Below are 20095 nucleotides of genomic sequence, written 5' to 3'. Positions count from 1 at the left end.
CACCTCATTGGATGTGCCCACTAGCAGAACAAATATGACAGAGGAAAGAATCAGTGAGCTTGAACACAAAACAGTAGAAATTGATCTGAGAAGGAGAGAAAACAGAACAAAAAGAAACAAAAGGAGCCCTAGGGACCTGTGGAACAGTAACAAAATATCTAACATTTGTACCATGGGGGGAGAGGGAAAAAGTGGGGGCTGAAAGAGATTTGGAAAAATAATGATTGAAAATTCTCCAAATTTGGCAAAAGACAGAAACCTACAGATTCTAGAAGTTGAGTGTATTACAGATAGCACAACCCAAGGAAATCTATGCTGACACATCATAAAAAAAAACTAAATACAAAAAGACAAAACCAAAAAATCTTGAAAGCAGCTAGGGAGGTGAGGTATTATCTATAAAAGAGAAAATGATTAGAATGACAGAAAGTTTTTCATGAGAAACCCTGGAGGCCACAAAGAAGAGGCACAGCATTTTTCAAGGGAAAGGGCAACTGGCTCCAAATTTCTTTGGCTCCTGACTTAAATTCACATCATTAGTTCCTTTATTTAAGCATTCCTTTTTAGAGCATTACTCATAAATTGTAGCCTCATCTTCCTAATGGAAATGTTAACCTTTTTTAATTAAAAGTATGTCCAGATAATTTTTAAAAGTTATTATTGTGATTAAATATTTTAATTTTTCTAATTAGTTGTTGCTGAGCTGTGGAAGATCCATTATTTTTTTTTTAAGATTTTATTTATTTATTCATGAGAGACAGAGAGAGAGAGAGAGGGGCAGAGACACAGGCAGTAGGAGAGCAGGCTCCCCGCAGGGAGCCCAATGCAGGACTCGATCCCAGGACCCCAAGATCACGCCGTGGGCCAAAAGCAGACGCTAAACCGCTGAGCCACCCAGGGATCCCAGATCCATTATTTTGAATATTTAGCTTTTATCTTATCGACTTAACTGAATTCTAATTCTAATAGTTTTAGAGCTTATTCTTTTCGAATTTGTAGATAAAGCATCTGCCCAGATTGTGATTCTTCTCTTTGTCATTCTAAAAGTCGCAATTTTGATGTCCATTTCATGTGGTATAGTATTGTCTAAAAAAACATCTGGAAAAAGTATATTTAATAATTGTCATAAGAATTAGTCTTGTTTGGCCTGCAATTTTATCTAGAATGCACTGTTGCCTAAAATGTGTTCCACAGGATTCTGGATTTCCAAGATGTTTTGGGTGATATTTGGTTAAATAAAATAAAGTGTTTTGTTTTTTTATTGCAAAGCTTCTGGGTTTTAGGATGACAGTGCTCACTATACATCTCCAGGAGGTGGATGTAGCAGGCAAAGACCCCCTTCCTGGCCTTCTCCCTTTCAGCTGAGCCTCTTCTGCCTCCATGGTCTAGGGGCACCCTTCTTCGAGGAAGTGCTGCTTTAGAATTTCAGTGTAATGGATGCCGTGAGCAGTTGGGTTGAAATAGTTATTGCTTGTCATGCTAAAGAAGTATCTTCCTGGTCCTGAAATATTTACTTCATTTCCCTTTGCTCATGGGATGGAGTTGGGGGAGGCAAGTGATTAAAATAAAATTATTCTTTTTAGTCTCATATTATCAGACGTGTATTGTAATAAACGTGTATTAACTTTAAAATTAAACAAAAACCCATAAAATGCAAATCTGCCTAGAGAGAGAACATTTTCAGTGTGGGTTTCCTCTGTGAGGAAGGGAAGTGCCACATGAGAGTCTGTGTGTGTGTGGGGGGAGTAGAGAGACTTGGGGGCAGGGATGGGGGTGGTGCAGGGGTAGGGTGGTGGGGGTGGGGCTCTGCTTAGACAGGTCACCCTGAGATCACTGACATCATTCTGCCGCTTGATTGGCTGCTGGCTGGATGTCATCAGGGACTTTTTTCTGCCCATTTCAATTGTAGCCAAATTCACTGTCAGCACATTGAGTGAAAATCTTCTAGGCCAGTTGCTGACATATTTGTAGGATGAAGTCAAATATTCTAATTACTTTTTCTGACATTTAACAAACTCAATTTTCATGTAAAATTATCTCCTAACTCTCTAGAAAGCTGTTTATTTTTCTCCTTAAGGAGACACAAGTTCAACGCTCCTTTTCAAATGAATATAATTTCTTGAAAGCAAAAATTATAGCTTTTAATGGTGTTTTTTCTTCTTGTGATTAAATCCCTTTGATCTTGGGCTATTTGGTGGCAGTATTTGAATATATTTCTTCCCACTGTCCCTCCTTCTCTTCATCTTGCTTTCCTTCTGTTTCTCCTGGAAGAGGAGCTTTAGGATGGGAGTTTCTGTGTTCTGAAATGGCTTTTCTCTTTTCTTTCTTTCTCGTGTTCTTTCTCTTTCTTTTTTAGAGAGAGAGATAGCACATGGAGGGGTTGGCAGAGGAAGAGAGAGAGAGAGGATCTTAAGCAGGCTGCACGCCCAGTGCGGGGCCCAATGCAGGGCTCGATCTCATGACTGAAATCATGACCCTGAGATCATGACTGTGAGATCATGAACTGAGATGATATCAAGAGTCTGACACTCAACTGACTGAGCCACCCAGGCACCCTTGAAATGGCTTTTTCAAAATACCTATTTATTTATTTATTTAAGAGAATATTCTTTTTTAAAAAAGATTATTTATTCATGAGACACACACACACACACACACACACAGAGAGAGAGGCAGAGACACAGGCAGAGGGAGAAGCAGGCTCCATGTAGGGAGCCTGATGTGGGACTTGATCCCGGGTCTCCAGGATCAGGCCCTGGGTGGAAGGCAGGTGCTAAACCGCTGAGCCACCCAGGGAGCCCAAGAATATTCTTTTTTTTTTTTTTTTTTTTAAGATTTTATTTATTCATCTGAGAGAGAGCACATGAGTGAGAGAGAGCAGGAGTAGGGGAGGGGCAGAGGGAGAGGGAGAAGAAGAAGCAGACTCCCCACTGAGCAGGGATCTTGTCTTGGGGCTCAATCCCAAGACCCTGGGATCATGACCTGATCAAAGGCAGATGCTTAACCAAGTGAGCCAATCTGGCACCCCCAAAATGTCTAAAATCACCAAAAGGTAGGATCTAGGAGATCAAAGAAAAGGAATACTAACATTATATAATCATTAAAATGGTTAATGCCAGTTTTTATTAAGCACTTGCTATGCGAGAGGCATTATTCTAAGTTCTTTGCATGTATTTTATTTAAGCCTCACAATATTCCGATGAGCAGGAGTTATCTGTATGTTAGAGTTGGGGAAATAGAGAGGTTAAGTATTTTGTTCAAGATCACACAGCTAGTAAATGACAGAGCTAGAACTTGAATTCATATTTCTCTGCTATCTATTCAAGCCACCTAACCCATTGTGTAAATTAGAAATAATGAGTATTTTGGGGATTCCTGGGTGGCTCAGCCATTGAGCATCTGCCTTTGGCTCAGGGTGTGATCCCAGGTCTGGGGATCAAGCCCCACATTGGGCTCCCTGCAGGGAGTCTGCTTCTCCCTCTGTCTCTGCCTCTCTCTCTGTCTCTCATGAATAAATAAAATCTTTAAAAAAATGAGTGTTTTCAAAGTAAAGAGCCTCCCTTGGGATGGAAGAAAGAATACGAAACTGTTTATGCTCTGGTAGAAAAAGAGAGGGGGGGCTGGGGACAAGGGAAGATTTTTCAGAAGAAACGACCCCATGAATGATCTCCTGTCAGAACTCGAGGGGTATCTCATGTCCCTCATTTTATTGGTGAGGCACTAAGGCCTAGGAAGGGGCCTACTCTTAGTTGGGGAAAGTGTTGGCTCAGAGCATGGATGGGAATCCAGGCCTGGTGGCTTCTGACCCACTAGGCTGCTTTCTAAATAGTATATATTTTAAAGCGCCAAATCATTTTTTTTAGAGTGTTAAAACCATCAGAAATTCCAAGTGATGGGAAGAAATTATGAGAGCCCATTTGTCCTTTTAAAAGATGGGAGAAACTCCCCCACTTGCTATTAAAGCTGAGGACATGATTTGTGATTCTGTTTATGTTTACAGCTCAATTTCCTTTCTGCCATGAGGAAACAGCTGAACCCCAATAAAAGCTGAAGAGCCCAGTTTCTTCTGTAATACAAAGATCATGTTCAGCATTTTGTATTATCCTCTTGGCTGAAGTCAAAACCAACTGACATGTAAATTCTAGGCACTTCCTAACTAAGGACTCCAGACAGGTGCTGCTGTGTTTTGTTTTGTTTTGTTTTTACAGAATCAAACAAAACTTTTCCGTATGTGTGATTTTCCCCACTCCACTTGGGATTTTGTGGTTCCTATGACATCCTGGGCTTCCTTTTGGCATGGGATCCAATCTTAGTTATATCACTTAGTGTGTGTGTGTGCATGGGACTTTTATAAATAACAGCAGCTATTTAGCCAAATGATGTTCTCTAATGTTCCCTGTATATTAACTCATTTATGCTTATAACAACCTTCTTAGGCTGAATGATGGCTCCCCAACGATGTTCACGTACTAATCTCTGGAACCTGTGATTATATTACCTCACATGGCAAAAGAGACTTTGCAGATGTCATGAAGTCAAGGACCTTGCTATGGGGAGATTATCCTGGGTTATCTGGGTGGGCTTGATGTAACCACAAAGGTTCTTTATGAGAGGGAGGCAGGAGGTCAGGGAGAGGAGAAGAGGATACACAACTGGCTTTGAAGATGGAGGAAGGAGCCAGAAGCAGCCTCTAGTAGATCAAAGAGGCAAGGCTTAGATTCTTCCCTGGAGCTTCCAGAAGGAACCAGCCCTGTCGATGCTTTGATCTTAGCCTCATAGGACTCCCTTCGGACTTCTGATATTCAGAACTATAAAAGAAAAAATGAGTGGTCTTAAGCTGGTGCACTTATGGTAATTTGTTATAGAAGCAGTAGGAAACTAATATAGGTAGGTGCTATTATTATCTCTGTTTTATACATTAAGGGACTAAAGCACAAAGAGATTAAGTTCTTTGCATGTATTTTATTTAAACCTCAAGGTCACACAATCAGAAAGCAGCAGAGCTAAGAATCAAACAGCTGTCTCTGTGGTTCCAGAGACTCTGTGTTTGATGATTACACTATTTGACGTGAGGCAAGACACTTTACTTCCATGAGCCTCAGTTTTCTCATCTCTAAAATGGAGCCAATAATCCCTCTATATCTGCTTGTTAGGGAATTAAATGCATGACATTCTAGGTGTGATGATGGTAATGGTGACAATGATGATGGTGCTGCTGCTGTTGATGGTGATGATAGTGATGATGATGATAGTGCTGGTGATGATGGTGATGATGATGGTGATGGTGGTGATGCTAATGATGGTGATGATGATAATGGTGACAGTGATGATGTCACGATGGTGATAATGATGTTGATAATGACAAGAACAGATGCCATTGCGAGGTGCAGGAGGTCAGCATTGTACAAGTTTTGAGAGAGTGACTATGGAGTGGAATGACTGCAAAGCTTCCTAAAAGATGCTTCTGCTGTTGTCTTCTGTTTTTCCTTTGGCTCTGTTCTTAGCAGTCTAATGACTTTTGTTCAAGTTATCACCTTAACAGCTCTCCTCACCATGCCACCCTCTCAACCCCAGCCCCTCCCACAGGATCATGAGCAGCTTACATCTTTACTCCCTTTATACCAATACCAAGAACTAGAGCAGAATCCAAACTGTTGTCAGCCTGGGGAGGCCTTCAGAATATCCCGCTTGCTGTCTAGCAGCTCCTGGTCAAGCTGTCAGTTCAAACTGGAGTCTATGGGGAAATTCTAATGTGAGAATTGAGAAAAGCAATTTTGAGAGGAGAGATCAAAGTAGATACATATGCATAGGTGGAATTTTTTTCCTGGTTATAAAAGGACTGTATATTTATTGTACAAAGTATAGAAATGTATAAAGAATAAAAGTCTCCTGGGGCATCTTGCTGGCTCAGTTGGTAGAGGATTCAACTCTTGATCTCAGGGTTGTGAGTTTGAGCCACTCATTAGCTGTAGAGATTATTTAAAAATAAAATCTTAAAAAAAAAAGGGAGTAAAAGTCTCCCATAGTCTTACCAGTAGAGAGAATCACTGTTAATGTTTTCAGTGTATTTTCCACTAAATTTTTCCACCTGTGTTTATAAATAATGTGGAGAGTTTTGTGTGTCTTCTTTCTTCAGTTAAGAACATATTGTGATCACCTACTCATATCATTAAATCTTGTTCAAAAATGTTATTTTAATTGGTTCTCTAAGATGTTTTTCTATTTATATTCTATTCTTTTTATATCACATATATCTGAATGAAGTCTAAGGATGAAGCTCACTAGTATTTTAAAGATTTCTTACAATTCCTTGTTAAGTATTTGGGTCTATTTCAGAGAGAGCAAGAACCCCATAGGAATGATGGTGTTGTTTCTGGGCAATTGGGGTGGGGAACAGGCTGAGAAAACCGTTCTTCTCTCAGAGGATGTATGTATGTGTATCTGCACTTTGTGGAGAAAAGAGGGGGTGGCTTTTAATACTTAGAAGCCCCCTCCCCCACATATGCCATCCAAGGGACTTTCTTTCTTTCTCTTTCTTTCTTTCTTTCTTTCTTTCTTTCTTTCTTTCTTTCTTTCTTTCTTCTTTCTTTCTTTCTTTCTTTTTAAAGGTTTTTATTCATTTATTTCAGAGAGAGAGAGAGAGAGAACAAAAGCAGGGAGGAGGGGAGAAGCAGGCTCCCTGTGAGTAGGAAACCCATGAATAGGGAGCCTGATGCAGGGCTTGATTCCAGGACTCTGGGATCATGACCTGAGCCAAAGGCAGACACTTAATGACTGAGCCACCCAGATCCCCTTCCAGGGAGATTTCTGATTTTTCCTTAATATTACAGAAGCTCCTCAGTTTTGAGCTGGATAAAGTTGATTCTGAGATGTGGTTTCTTTTTTTGGCCAAATATCTTTCTAATATGGTAAGTGAGGAGCAAGGTTTACAATCTTTCTAATTGGTTTCCTCATTTTTCTACCTGTGAAATTTGAAGTCCTGAATAATAACCCTCCAAGAAGCACTTTTTCCCCAAAGCATGAAAAGGCTCTAGTTTGAATAAGCTCTGAGATAGTCATTCAGGGTCAAATTCAGGCTCCTATTGTACCCTGGATCTTATTTGGTGGTGGCCATTTTCCAAAGATGACTGTCTAATGAACCAGGCCTCCCATTATTCATGCCTTGTCCAGTCCTCTCCTTTTGAATCTGGGCTGGCCCTGTGACTTGCTTTTGACCAATACAGCAGAAGGCTCTGCATGACTTCTGAGTTATAAGAAGTCCTGCAGCTTCTGGGAGAAGCCCTTTCCCAGCTACGACAGCCATGCTGTGTGGAAGCCAAACTAGCCTTTTGGAGGGGCTACATGGAGAGAGGTGTTGGGCCAGCACCCAGCCGTGGAGCCAGACATGTGAGTGAAGACATCATCTTCAATGTCCAGCCCAGGGGAAACTTTGGATGACTCCAATCCAGCCAGCTTCAGGCTGCAACCACCAGATGATCTCAGTTAACCCTTGGGGCATAAGAGGATAACAGCAAATTATTATTTGAAGTCATTAAATTTGGTAGTAGTTTATTGCATAGTAAGAGATAATCTGAATTTTTTAAAAAGATTTTATTTCTTTGAGAAAGAGAGAGAGAGAGAGAGAGCACGAGCAGGGGGAGGAGCAGAGGGAGAAGCAGATTCACCGCTGAGCAAGGAGCCTGACATGAGGCTCCATCCCAGGACCTTGAGATCATGACCTGAGCCAGAGGCCAATGCTTAACCAACTGAGCCATCCAGGCACCCCAGTAATCTGAATTTTTAACTGCAAGGTGTTACATGTATTTCTTGACCTCAGGAAACTAGGAACTCTTTGAAGGCAAGAGCACATCTTGGCATTTTTGGTATTGCTAACTGAAGAATCCTGCAGCATGGCTGACATAAGCCGGGAATGTGCAGCAGTACCTTACCAAAGGCCCTGGAATAACAAAAGAAGCGAATATAGAGAAGTGAATGAAATTTGCTAATCTATCTACAAAATATATTCTCTACTTTTTTTTTTTTAGATTTTATTTATTTATTCATGACAGACAGAGAGAGAGAGAGAGAGAGACGGGCAGAGGGAGAAGCAGGCTCCGTGAAGGGAGCCTGACGTGGGACTCGATTCTGGGTCTCCAGGATCACGACGTGGGCTGAAAGCAGCGCTAAACCACTGGGCCACCTGGGCTGCCCATATTCTCAATTTTCTGTGTATAGTCTGCCAGAGTGCTTCCCTTCCAACTTCTGGCCAGCCTCCATGTGGCAGAAGCTATTTCTTTAAATACTTTTGAAAAGGTAGGTACACTTATTTAAAATAAATTGGTTTATGGGGGCATCTGAGTGGGACACTCGGTTAAGTGTGTGACTCTTGGTTTCGGCTCAGGTCGTGGTCTCAGGGTCAAGAGATAGAGCCCTGCATTAGGCTCAGTGTTCAGTGAAGAGGCTGCTTGAGATTCTCTCTCCCTTTCCCTCTACCCCTCCCTTTCGTGCTCTCTTTCAAATAAATAAACAAATAAATCTTTAAAAAAACTGGTTTAAAGTTGAAATGTAAAAAAAAAAAAAGTTGAAATGTACAAAAGTCTCCCTCTCATTCCTGTCCACGGCCACTCAGATCCCCTTCCCAAAGGCTCCAATGTTATTAGTTTCTTGTGTACTCTCACAAATATTCAATTGCATACATTTCATACCCTGACACACACATGCTCACACCTTTGTATGTTAGCATTACTATGTGCATCTTTTTCATATAACACTGTATCTTGGAGATCTTCTCACATTATTCTCTCTTTTTTTAAAAATTATTTATTTATGAGAAACAGAGAGAGGCAGAGGGAGAAGCAGGCTCCGTGCAGGAAGCCTGATGCGGGACTCAATCCTGGGTCTCCAGGATCATGCCCTGGGCTGAAGGCGCTGCTAAACCGCTGAGCCACCAGAGCTGCCCACATTATTCTCTTTTTTTTAATGGCTACCTAGTATTCTAATGTATTGTCCCACAGCTAATGTTTTTTTCATGGTTAGCGTTTTATTCTTTGAAGAATGGCTTATAGCATCACATTAAGTCAAGCTGGAAGGTGAAGTTTAAAATAATTTCATAAGGATATGCTACAACAGATGTGATGACTGTTCGCTCTACAAAATCTGGATCCTAGAATGTAGGGCACCCAGTTGACAGTAGCGCTTAGGCTTTCCAAAGAGTCATCATTTTTCTCTTGTCTGTGTGGACTTCTTTTGCTTCTGCTACTTTCTGCTTTTGTTGTGTGATCTTAGAGTCCCTCTGCTTTCTCTGAGAGGTAGTCAGGTAACCTCTTTTCTTTTTCTCTTGCTAATTTTCTGGGATTTCTTCATGTGTTTCTGGCCAACAGTTCTCATTGATTTCCAGCGGCCATGCCAACCACTGGATGGAGCCTGGAAGAGCAGGGGTTCACCCACCTGCAGGTCTTGAAGGCTAAGCCTGCGTGGGTCCTATGCTGAACAGTGCCTCTGCTATGTCCTATACCATGGTTCATTTTATATTCTCTTGTTGAGAAGCATTTAGATTATTGTTGATGTTTTGCTATTAAAAACACACCATGAATAACTGTATTCCAATGGCATTTCACACTTGTGTATTTCTCTGAAGGGTATATTCCTGGTAATGACAGTGTTGGGTTTGGCCATCTGAGTTCATGATTCCCATGGGAGGTAGGGTGTTTGCAGGAGAAACCCCACGTGTGCCCAGAGCCAACACCAGCATGCAGGCACATCTGCCACTACAGAGGGATTAGGCTCATAAGGAGTGCACAGCTGTGAGAAGACATGACTTTTGCTCTGATAGCCCAAGACAGGAGGTGCTGGGTGGTGAGAGGCTGTGCAGGGTGCTGCTGGGGAAAGGTGGACTCACTGAACTCTTCTTAAGGGTAAAACTCAGAGTTTCTTTCACATGTAAAAATGATTTTATCTAGGTGTTCGCGAAGATTGAACTACTCACGGCATCTTACTCATCAAGAACTTCCCATTTCCTAGAAGACTAGACCAGGTCCTGGGCCTGCTTCCTGGGCCAGTAACTGTTACTGTAATCTTCTGAAAAATTTAAAACATTGTTTCACTCAGAAATGATCTCCAGGATGGCCTGGCTGGCTCAGTTGGTAGAGTATGCAACAGCTTGATCTCTGGGTCATGAGTTCAAGCCCCATGTTGGGTGTGAAGTCTACTTAAAAAAAGAAAGAAATAAATGATCTCCAACTCAGACTTTTTGCTAAGTGAGACTGGCCTTTTTTCCTAAACTAGCAGTCAAGAAAAAGGCTTTTCAAACATTGAAGGCAAATAGAAGGGATACACAGTCAGTTGCAGGTCCAAGGAATGGCCCAAAGATGGCGCTAGATACAAATGATTCCACCCTACTGAAGGGCCCTGGCGCTTTCAGAGCAGCCTAAAACCTCCTATGCTGCTCCAGCTTCCTGGCCTTTCCCTTAGCTTCTGAAGCACATAATCCTTAGTAGAACACGATGTAAATGAGGAAGCCAAAAATGGGAAAGGAAACAGAAAGAAAGGAAGCCAACAAACAAGATAACACCGAGCAAAGGAATAAAATGATTGCACTAGCCTGTCTGAGGGCTGGCTGGCTGCTTTGCCCAACGAGCTGGCACCAGGGGAGCTCGCTTACCTGCCCCCCAACTCAGTCCAGAAGGTTCTTAATTCAGGGGTCTTGGGCAGAGGAATAGGTAGTGGTGGTCCACGGTTTCATTCTGGATCTCCTAAGGGAGACTTTGCACAGTCTCCCGCCCAGGAGGCATCTTTGCTGGGGTCTTCCCCACACCTTCTGTGGGTCTGCCCAGTAGCTGGCCTTCACATTCTGTCCCTACATCCCCATTTGGCCAGCTGCTTGCTGCCCTCACACTCAGGCCCAGCCTCCTGAAGGGCCTCCAGCCACCAGGCCACGTCTGGCCACTCTCGGGTTATTGCTGACAAGAATCAGAGCTGAGGAGCCCTCCAGGGTGCCGACTTCCACCACTGGCACAAAGGTGATGGCGGTGGGATGGTGGGACGGGATTGTCACGGTGCTGGCACCTCAGAAACGTCTATGGACTAGACCAAATGCCAGTGGGGCTCCAGATGGGGCCCGGGAGTTGCAGAAGGTGATCTGGAGGGCCGCATACATGAGGAGAGGCCAGGGTCAGCCACCTTTCTTTCCACCTGACCACTGGGGCTTGTGGAGAGTCGCAAGGACCTGCACTTCCTGCAGATTTTGACACTAGCTGTCAGGAGCCTCTCTTCAGTTCTCTCTTTGCTTCCTTCCCTTCTTGTCCTCCCTTCCCCTCTCCTGAGTGGGTCTACATGGCCTTGCAGAGGTTGGAAAGACCATCGCTGCTGGGCAGAGTGCAACTTTCCGTCTTCTCCTAAGCATATGTGTCTGGTAGGGTTGCATCTGGACAGGTCTTCTTGTGACCTGTGAGTCCAATGGCTGCCTTTAGGGAGACCTGAGTGGTAGTGGTGGGTGGTAGGGAATGCCTCCTGGCTAAACAGAAATGGCTGAGGGCACAGGCTCAGTCTGAAAATACTGACAGTACTGAAAAATGCCCATGGTAGACGCTGTCTTCTCCCGGTGGGTGTTGCATTGGCCCCAAAGAGAGGGAACACTTACTTCCCCCTAGGCCGGGGGTGCTTATGGAGAGATCTGGGTCTGGATCAAGGCTGGGGGTGGTGGAACTGGCTGGAGTCCCTGTCCACCTCTTTAAGACCGGACCCCTCACCTTGCAAACCACTGGGTCATGTTCACTCTCACCGACTATGGCTCAGGTCTGTGGTGCCGTGTGAGTGATGCCTGATGCAGGGAGAAGGTTTGAGTGACACCCAGGTTATGATATTCTGACACCCAGATGCTCTGTGGAGGTGGAGGGTCAGACTGTTAATAAGACTCAAATCTTCACTTTAGCTAGACATGAAAAGAGGCAAGGAATATGAAAAACAGAGGAGGAAGAGGCAAAGCAATAAAGGAAATGGAAATCTTCAGATGTTTGGTGAGACTACCCCCCAAAACTGGGTGAAGCACTAAGGAAATGAATTGGAGAATGACACAAAGCCTGCCTTTCAAAGACCAGAAGTTTCCTTGCGGCAAAGGAAGAGGCAGAAAGGGCAGTGCTGTCCTATAAAGCAATCCTTTTCTTACTTCTTGCAGACAAGTGGAATATTAACCGAAGGGATGAGAAAACAAACAGTCCAGCTTCCCACGCAGCTTCTCCAGCTGGCCAGCCCTGTTCCTGTAACACTGCAGGGCCGTTCAGGCAGGGGGCAGGTTTGTCAAGAGGCAGGAAAAATGATGGGGCTCTTTGTCCTCTCTCTGACAAAGTGGATGATGGCGGTCACTTACTGTCCACTTAGTAAATGCCAGTTTCTGTGCTTAGTTTTGTACATACGTCTCTTCATTTAGAGGTTTCATCGACTCTGTGGGCTGGGTTCTGCTTATCCCCATTTTACAGATGAGGACATGGAGGTTCCACAGTTCTATAACTTGCTGGAACATTCCACACTGGTGCGTGGCTCTGATTAGAAGCCAGGATTCAGCTGCAGAAGCTCCGCACAATACTGCTCTCATTACGAGTGAGGTGGTGTCTTGTTGCTTATGCCCAAGTCCACAGGTGTCTGGATCCAGAGGAAACCAAGCTCTCAGGTTTTGGGGAAGTAAGTACTGCCTCCATTCCTTGTCCCCACCGCATCCCTTTGGTATTCCTCGCTTCTTTCTGCTGCCATTTGACCTTCCTTGGCCACCATCCAGAGAAGGGGTGAACATTCCATTAAAAAAAATATATTTTATTTACTTACTTGACAGAGGGAGAGAGCGCGCGTGCACAAGGGGGTGGGGGCGCACAGAGGGAGAGGGACACGCAGGCTCCCTGCTGAGCAAGGAGCCCAGTGCGCAGCCCTGATCCCAGCACCCGGGATGGTGACCTGAGCCGAGGCCTGGGGCTTAGCCGACAGAGCCACCCCGGCGCTCCCGAACATTCCATTTTGCTCAGCAAAATTCTCCGGCAAGACGAGGAATAGAAAGTGGAAACTATCAGCCACCTTCGCCTTCTCCGCGGTTGGGGGAGGCTTGGCTTTCCGTGGTCGGCACCGAGGAGCTGGTCATCCTCTGTCCACCCCCTTCTTCTCCGAGAGCCTCCACCCCTCGTCCCACGCGCTGCCGGCTTCGCCACTAACGGGCTCTACCCGGGGCCAGTGCTGCGGGCAGCGGAGGCCGCGGGGGGGCGGGCGGGCGGCAGGTGATGGGGGCGTCAGGGACGGCGTCCAGGGGCCGCGGGGGCCGGCGGCTGTCCCAGGGCCGAGGCTGGTGGAGGCGAGGGGGCGGGAGCACGTCCGTGCACCGGTTCAAAGCCGCAGCCCCGCCTTCCCCATCGTCTAAGCCTGCGAGCAACTGCGTCACCCCCCGGGGCCTCGCTCTGCAGACAGCCCCGCCGGCCGAGGCTGCGGTGGGCTGGCGACTGGCGACGGGAGCCGGGCGCCGCGGGCCGGCCTCGGACAGCTCTGGTGCATTGCCTCAGCCTGAGCTGCATCTAAAGATGGGGGCAGAGGTTGTCGGGTGTCTGAGAGGTCGTGGCCTCAACGGGGCCGTGGCCGCGAGGGGCAGGTGGAGGTTGAAGTTAGGCGGGAAGAGAAACCGGGACTGAGGCCAGCTGGCGGACAGAGGGCATGGGAATAAAAACCTGAGAAGCAAAAGGAGACGAGAGGGAGGGCTGTACCTGCGGGCCGTTCCCTCCAGGAGAGCACCTGCTGGCCGTCCAACCCCGCTGGCAGCAAGGCCCCGCCCCTCCTGGCCCCGCCCCTCCTGGCCCCGCCCCATCAGGCCCCCCCAGGTCCCGCCCCCAGCCCCGCCCCTCCAGGCCCCACCCCTCCTGGCCCCGCCCCACCAGGCCCCCCGCCAGGCCCCCCGCCCCGCCCCTTCTGGCCCCGCCCCACCAGGCCCCCCGCCAGGCCCCCAGCCCCGCCCCTTCTGGCCCCGCCCCACCAGGCCCCCCGCCAGGCCCCCAGCCCCGCCCCTCCTGGCCCCGCCCCATCAGGCCACCCCAGGCCCCGCCCCACCAGGCCCCGCCCCATCAGGCCACCCCGCCAGGCCCCCCCAGCTCCACCCCTTCTGGCCCCGCCCCACCAGGCCCCCCGCCAGGCCCCCCGCCCCGCCCCTTCTGGCCCCGCCCCACCAGGCCCCCCGCCAGGCCCCCAGCCCCGCCCCTCCTGGCCCCGCCCCATCAGGCCACCCCAGGCCCCGCCCCACCAGGCCCCGCCCCATCAGGCCACCCCGCCAGGCCCCCCCCAGCTCCACCCCTTCTGGCCCCGCCCCACCAGGCCCCGCCCCCAGACCCCGCCCCAGCCCCGCCCCTCCTGGCCCCGCCCCGCCAGACCTTGCCCACCGTGGGAGGGGCACCCCGGAGGGCAGGGAGCTGCCTCGGGTGTGGGGGACCTCGTGGCTTTCCTTCTGATGGCCGCTCTCTGAGAACAAACATCCTCTGTCCTTCGACCATCCTCTCCTGTTGTCTCCGTCTCAGATGATGAAACCGTGGTCGCTGGTGCCCAGGCGGTGCGGACAGCGGGTTCCTGCACCTCCATAGGCTCCTAGGTGGGTGCTCTCTCAGGGAGTCCGGGAGAACAGGGGAGGGCGGAGAGGCCCGGGGATAGGGTGAGGAGGTGGGCAGGCAGCCCCAGGGTGGTGACTGGGCATCCGCTGCCCTCTGGTCCAGCAGAGCCCCGTCCTCCTCCTGGCTGACTCCCCCCTGCTCCGAGTCTCATTGGGTTAGATGCAACCGGGCCCTGGCTTCTTGGGTGGGGCAAAGAGCTCTCCTGACCTCCCCTGGGAGGAAAATCTAAATGCTTGGATCTAGGCTCGGATGAAGACCGATTTTCCTTCCTTGACGCAGCCCTGTGGGGAGGCACGGCTGAGGCTGACCGAGCGGCCCGAGTCCAGCGTGCTCTGTCGGAGAAGCCACAGTGTTCCAAAGGACTCCTCCTACAGTGCTCTTCTCCTTTGCCTTTGAGGACCACGGTGAGGGAGTAGGAGCCCAGGAGGGAGTGGGGCAGAATTAGAATGGCATTCCTTTGACCTCCTTTTTTTTTGTGGGCCAGGGCTGTTTGCCTCTCCTGTTCCTAATTCCAGCCAAGCTGTGTGTGTGTGTGTGTGTGTGTGTGTGTGTGGGAAAAGAGGCCTCAAGAGATTTACCTGTGAGGTTGTGAGGTTTGAGGGTGACCTGGGCCAGGTGTCTGTTTCCAATGGCTGGTGCCGACTGCAGGTGCCCCGGAAGCGGGGACATGGAGACCTGTAATGGGGTTCACCGTCCTGAGGAGGGCGAGGCAGCCTTCCACCAGCATCTCTTGGTTCTGGGAGGGCCATGAAAGGACCTAGGAGGTTCCATGCTTCCACCATAAAGTATCTGGAGGTTAGCTAAGAGAGGAGCCTGTAGGCTGCCCTGGGAGAGAAAAGTCCTTCCCCGCAGGATGTACAGGAGCGCACATTCTAGCAGAGGCCCGGGGGAGACATGGCACCCCCTCCCTGAGGGTGGGCTTGCAGTGCCTGGTTGCAGCCCTCCGCCTGAGTGCTGAGATGCAGACTTGAACATATTATCAGTGAGCAAAGCCATATCTATCTGTGATCATATTTACCTGAAATTGCACTGCTGCAGCCAGAACTGGCTGAGAAATGATCAGAAGGGCCAAAGACACATTTATTTGGGAAGACTAAGCTCTCTTCCCTCCTCCACCCTCTTCCCGCAGGGAGCCCTTCTAATACTATGGAGGAGCTGGGTACTCAGAAAGCAGAATTTCTACTGGACGGTATAAAGAAAAAAGCTTCACGATTGCACATGGATGAACTGAGGCTGCCCACTATATACCCATTTTATTTGAGAGTCTTGTCAGGAATCCCTAAAAAGCTAGGGAAGTTTTTATGTGCCCTGTGAGCTGCTTGCTACCCTGGACTGCAATTGGAGAGTCCGGCCATCGTGAGACCAGAACAGGGGCCCGGGATGGGGAAGATGCGCTGGTGCAGATACTGGGGAGTCACCAGGAGGAGGAAAGTGGGGACAAAGTTTTCAAAGAGCTCTGCAAAGCCTTGGAATATTTCCAGGTCTGGATTTCTTCTCAAAGAAGAAAGGAAATGCTGGCTATGTATATGGTAACCTGAGCCAGAGGGAGCATGTTTGGAGGATTGACTGGGGCTCCAGATTGTGCTGGAAAGAGGATGTCAGTTAGTGTGGAAGCCAAGGCCCAGTGGAGCGGGTGTGGTGAGGGATCATGCTGTCTCCTGACTTGGTCAGCCTAGAGGAATCAGGACTCTGGTCTCTCTCTCTGTGTGTCTCTCATGAGTAAATAATTCCTAAAGAGAGAGAGAGACAGAGAGACACACACAGAGAGAGAGAGAGAGAGAGAGAGAGAGAGAGAGATAGGAACTTCACCTAGTGTCCACATGTACCCAGCCAACCCCAGAGCATACTGTCTGGGCAGGCTCCACTCCCATTTTCTTGGAAGCCAAAGGCATAAATGTCTTTTGTGGGCTACACAGTTTACTATGGGAGAATGTGACAGGGCTGTGTTCACTAGTTTCTTTTCTACGGCTTCATATTTAGAGCCCGGCGCTGTGGCCTCAGCCCAAAGCGTTTCCTCTTTGGTGAAGGGAGAATGCCTTTCCCGTCTAGCATGGTTGGCTCTGAGCCTTGCCGCTCTGGTGAGGGTGGAGGATTTGCTAGAAGAGCTTCAGCCAGCCAGGCAGACACGGACGGCTTTTTCCTTCCACCTGGGAGAAGGGTGGGGGTGGCAGGAGAGTCAGAGACAGTCAGGTGCAAGCTGTCACATTGGGGCCTGGTTTCTCCCCTCTGAGCAGAGTCTTGGAGACTCTGGAGATGCTGGGAAACAAGAGAGGCAAGGATTTGGTAGTTTGAGGAAGCACAAAAGCAGAGGGGCTTTACCCTTCTCCCCCAGCATGGACCTACTGGCGGGGCACCCTGCTCCTCTATCAACATGGGGGTTTGCATCAGAGGACAAGCGGTATGGGGTAGGCAGAGGTCCTGAGGGGGCACTTCTGGGTCATGGCACAGCAGTGACCTCAGGTTCCTGTATCCCTCTGGGAGGGGTTGCTGAGCTGGGACGGTGGAAGTGCCTGGGACAGATGAGGTCCTGCATGTCTGTCTGGTCTGCCCTCTGCCTCCTGGGCTGTGGCCCGTTGCTGGCCTTGCAAGAGTTTTTGGGACATCCTCTCACCCTCCATTCTGGACCCCTGATTACGAATTAATGAGAAAATCCCCCCTTCCTGTATCTGCAGCTCAGGCCAGGAATGCAGCCCTTGGCAGAGCTCCCAGAGCGCCCGCAAGGAGGATGCGGGTGTTTTCCGCAACATCAAACTCCAAGAGTCAGGGATGTTCCTTAACAACCTGCTATGGATTGACCGCGAATTTATTTAAGCCCTCCCTGAACCTGTTTATGTTTCATTAAACTCTTTTATTGATCCTCTTAATTTTCTCTTTGCTGATTTACTCTGAGCCTTGACTTCACACGCCTCTCCCTGGCTCTCAGCCTCAAGGGTTTCCAGAGGGTGTCTGCGTGCACAGACCTGGGTCAGGCAGTCAAGCTTGCAGAATTGGCTCCCAGCGGCCCCTTGGCCCCCCTCACGACCCTCCCCTCTCTGCTTCTGTGGAACCCAGAGACTGTGAAGACCTCCCCAACCCTGCTCTCCTGCTTCCATTTGCCTTTGAAATGCTTAACTCCTAACAATGAGTCTTTGTTGGTGTAATTTCAGGCTGCAGTTGGCTAGTGGAAGAGACTTTGGGGGTGGGGTAGGTGTGCAGGGGGGTCTTTAAGCTTCCCTCTGTATGTGGCTGCCAATTTTGCTTTTGGTAGAAATAATGCTTGTTAAAGCCACATTCCATGGCTGGGAGAGGTGGGCAGTTTGCAGAATGACAGCTGGGCCAGCTCGGGAAATTTGCAGATGATCTATGTCAATCCATTTTCCCTTGCTCACCCAAATTGAGTTCTATTTATAACCTGGCCACTGAGAAAAGATAAGGAGGCCTCATTATGTGGGTGTAGCAGAGAGGAAGGAAATGGGTGCCAGCCGCTTACCTCTGCCTGCGTGGTGGATGTTTTTCCCTTGGTGCTCATCAGCTCAGGGCATAGCTTTCCAGTCCTGCTCCTCTGGGTTGTTACTTCTCTCTTATCAATGTATTTCCTCCCAAGTGCCATTTGGGAGTGAGATTTCTAATTACTGTTTTATCTGACTTAATGGGGAAAATTTAAAAATAGTTGATTAGGGATCCCTGGGTGGCGCAGTGGTTTAGCGCCTGCCTTTGGCCCAGGGCGCGATCCTGGAGACCCAGGATCGAATCCCACGTCAGGCTCCCGGTGCATGGAGCCTGCTTCTCCCTCTGCCTGTGTCTCTGCCTCTCTCTCTCTCTCTGTGACTATCATAAATAAATAAAAATTAAAAAAAAATAGTTGATTAAAAATATATTTTTCGTATTAGTTTATCTAGAATTTCTATGACTTTGTGGCAGAAGGATTTTGTATTAGCTTATTTCACCATTTTTCCCAGAACCAGAAATTCTCTGTTTCTACTTTCCTTTTTCTTTTTTCTTTTTAAATGGTGCAACTACTTTTTTTTTTTTTTAAAGATTTATCCATTCATGAGAGACCCAGAGAGAGAGACAGAGACAGAGACACAGGCAGAGGGAGAAGCAGGCTCCATGCAGGGAGCCTGACGTGGGACCTGATCCCTGGGCTGAAGGCAGGCACTAAACCCCTCAGCCACTCAGGAATCTCCTGCTTCTACTTTCCTAAGGAGATTTTATTTTTTTATTTTTTATTTTTTTTTCTAAGGAGATTTTAAATGTATAAAATATTGGTAAGAACATTCTACATATACAGAGTGACACCTGCATTTCCTTTTTTTGTTTTTTTTTCTCCCTTGAAGTTACATAATCCAAATAGAACAACACAAAATCTTGTACAGATAGGTGGACTGATCCTTTGTTAAGGCACTGCTCTTTCTCTCTCTCTGTGCGCCTGGTGCTTCTTGTTGGTCTGGGCAGCCTGGCTGGAGCACCACTCCCAGAGACTCTGATCTCTTTCTCAGGACTGTGAACCCCCTGCAAGTGGGGGTCCCTCTCTTTCTCAGGACTGTGAACCCCCTGCAGTGGTCCCACCTACTGTGTGCAGAGTGAAACACAGAGCTGTGGAAATCTAAGAATTGCAGGTCTGGGGAGTTACTATACCAATCTTCTGGTAGAGGGCCATAAAGTGTCTTGGGGGACACTTTTTCTAATTTGTATCAAGTCCCCATTTGGTATAGTGCTAGGGCTGCTCAAATATTTCTTTAAGGGTGATCTTTATTGATTCCCGTGGAAGTTTGCTCCTTCAGATATATTCTTTAATTTGTTCCTATCCAGTAGTGGCAGCAACAATAACACATTTATTGAACTCCTAATAACTCTTATTAGTAATTGTTAACATTTATTGAGTGCTTACTACACATCAAGCATTGTGCTAGGCTCTTTTTTTTTTTTTAAGATTTTATTTATTTATTCCTGAGAGAGAGAAAGAGAGAGAGAGAGAGAGGCAGAAACATAGGCAGAGGGAAAAGCAGGCTCCTCGCAGGGAGCCTGATATGGGACTCGATCCCAGGACCCTGGGATCACGACCTGAGCTAAAGGCAGACGCTCAACTGCTGAACCACCCAGGCATCCCATAGGTGCTTTTAAAATACAATTTCAGAGGCACCTGGCTGGCTCCGTCAGAGGAGCATGGTACTCTTGATCTCAGGCTTGAAAGTTCAAGCCCCATATTAGGTGTAGAGATTACTTAAAAATAAAATCTTTAAAAAAATACAATTTTTTTTGAACTTACTTCGACCTATGAGGTAATTCCAGGGTGAATCCCGTTCCACCCCTGAGGATGTAAGGCATAGCAGTTGTCACAGGGCACAGATGATGGGGCTGGGACCTGTTTGACTTCATCTCTTCCAGCTCTGCTGGGTTCCTGGGGTTTCGTGATGGAGACTGGATCACAGTCTTTGGGGGACACATTCAAGCCAACTATCCCCATGTAACCAGCCAACGATTGTTGAGAAGGTGGGACCATAGCTCTGTCC

General features: G+C 47.8%; 1 long non-coding RNA gene and 1 pseudogene across 3 annotated transcripts; one reads left to right on the top strand and one right to left on the bottom strand.

The window, feature by feature from the left end:
• Window positions 1-7571: 7571 nt before the first annotated feature.
• On the bottom strand, window positions 7572-13769 carry LOC144291662 (small EDRK-rich factor 1 pseudogene; annotated as a pseudogene).
• Window positions 13770-14374: 605 nt separating this feature from the next.
• LOC144291663 (uncharacterized) lies at window positions 14375-17467 on the top strand. Of its 3 annotated transcripts, none has more exons than XR_013359043.1 (3): window positions 14375-14584; window positions 14883-15007; window positions 17276-17467. It is a non-coding gene; the product is annotated as an uncharacterized LOC144291663 (long non-coding RNA). The 3 variants fall into 3 exon arrangements; XR_013359044.1 differs by having other exon boundaries at window positions 15733-17467; XR_013359045.1 differs by having other exon boundaries at window positions 14847-15007.
• Window positions 17468-20095: the final 2628 nt, after the last annotated feature.

This window comes from Canis aureus, chromosome 20, assembly GCF_053574225.1.
Source record: "Canis aureus isolate CA01 chromosome 20, VMU_Caureus_v.1.0, whole genome shotgun sequence".
Taxonomy (NCBI): Eukaryota; Metazoa; Chordata; class Mammalia; order Carnivora; family Canidae; genus Canis; species Canis aureus.
Note: the sequence above shows the minus strand (reverse complement) of the source record. Positions and strands in the feature narration are given on the sequence as shown.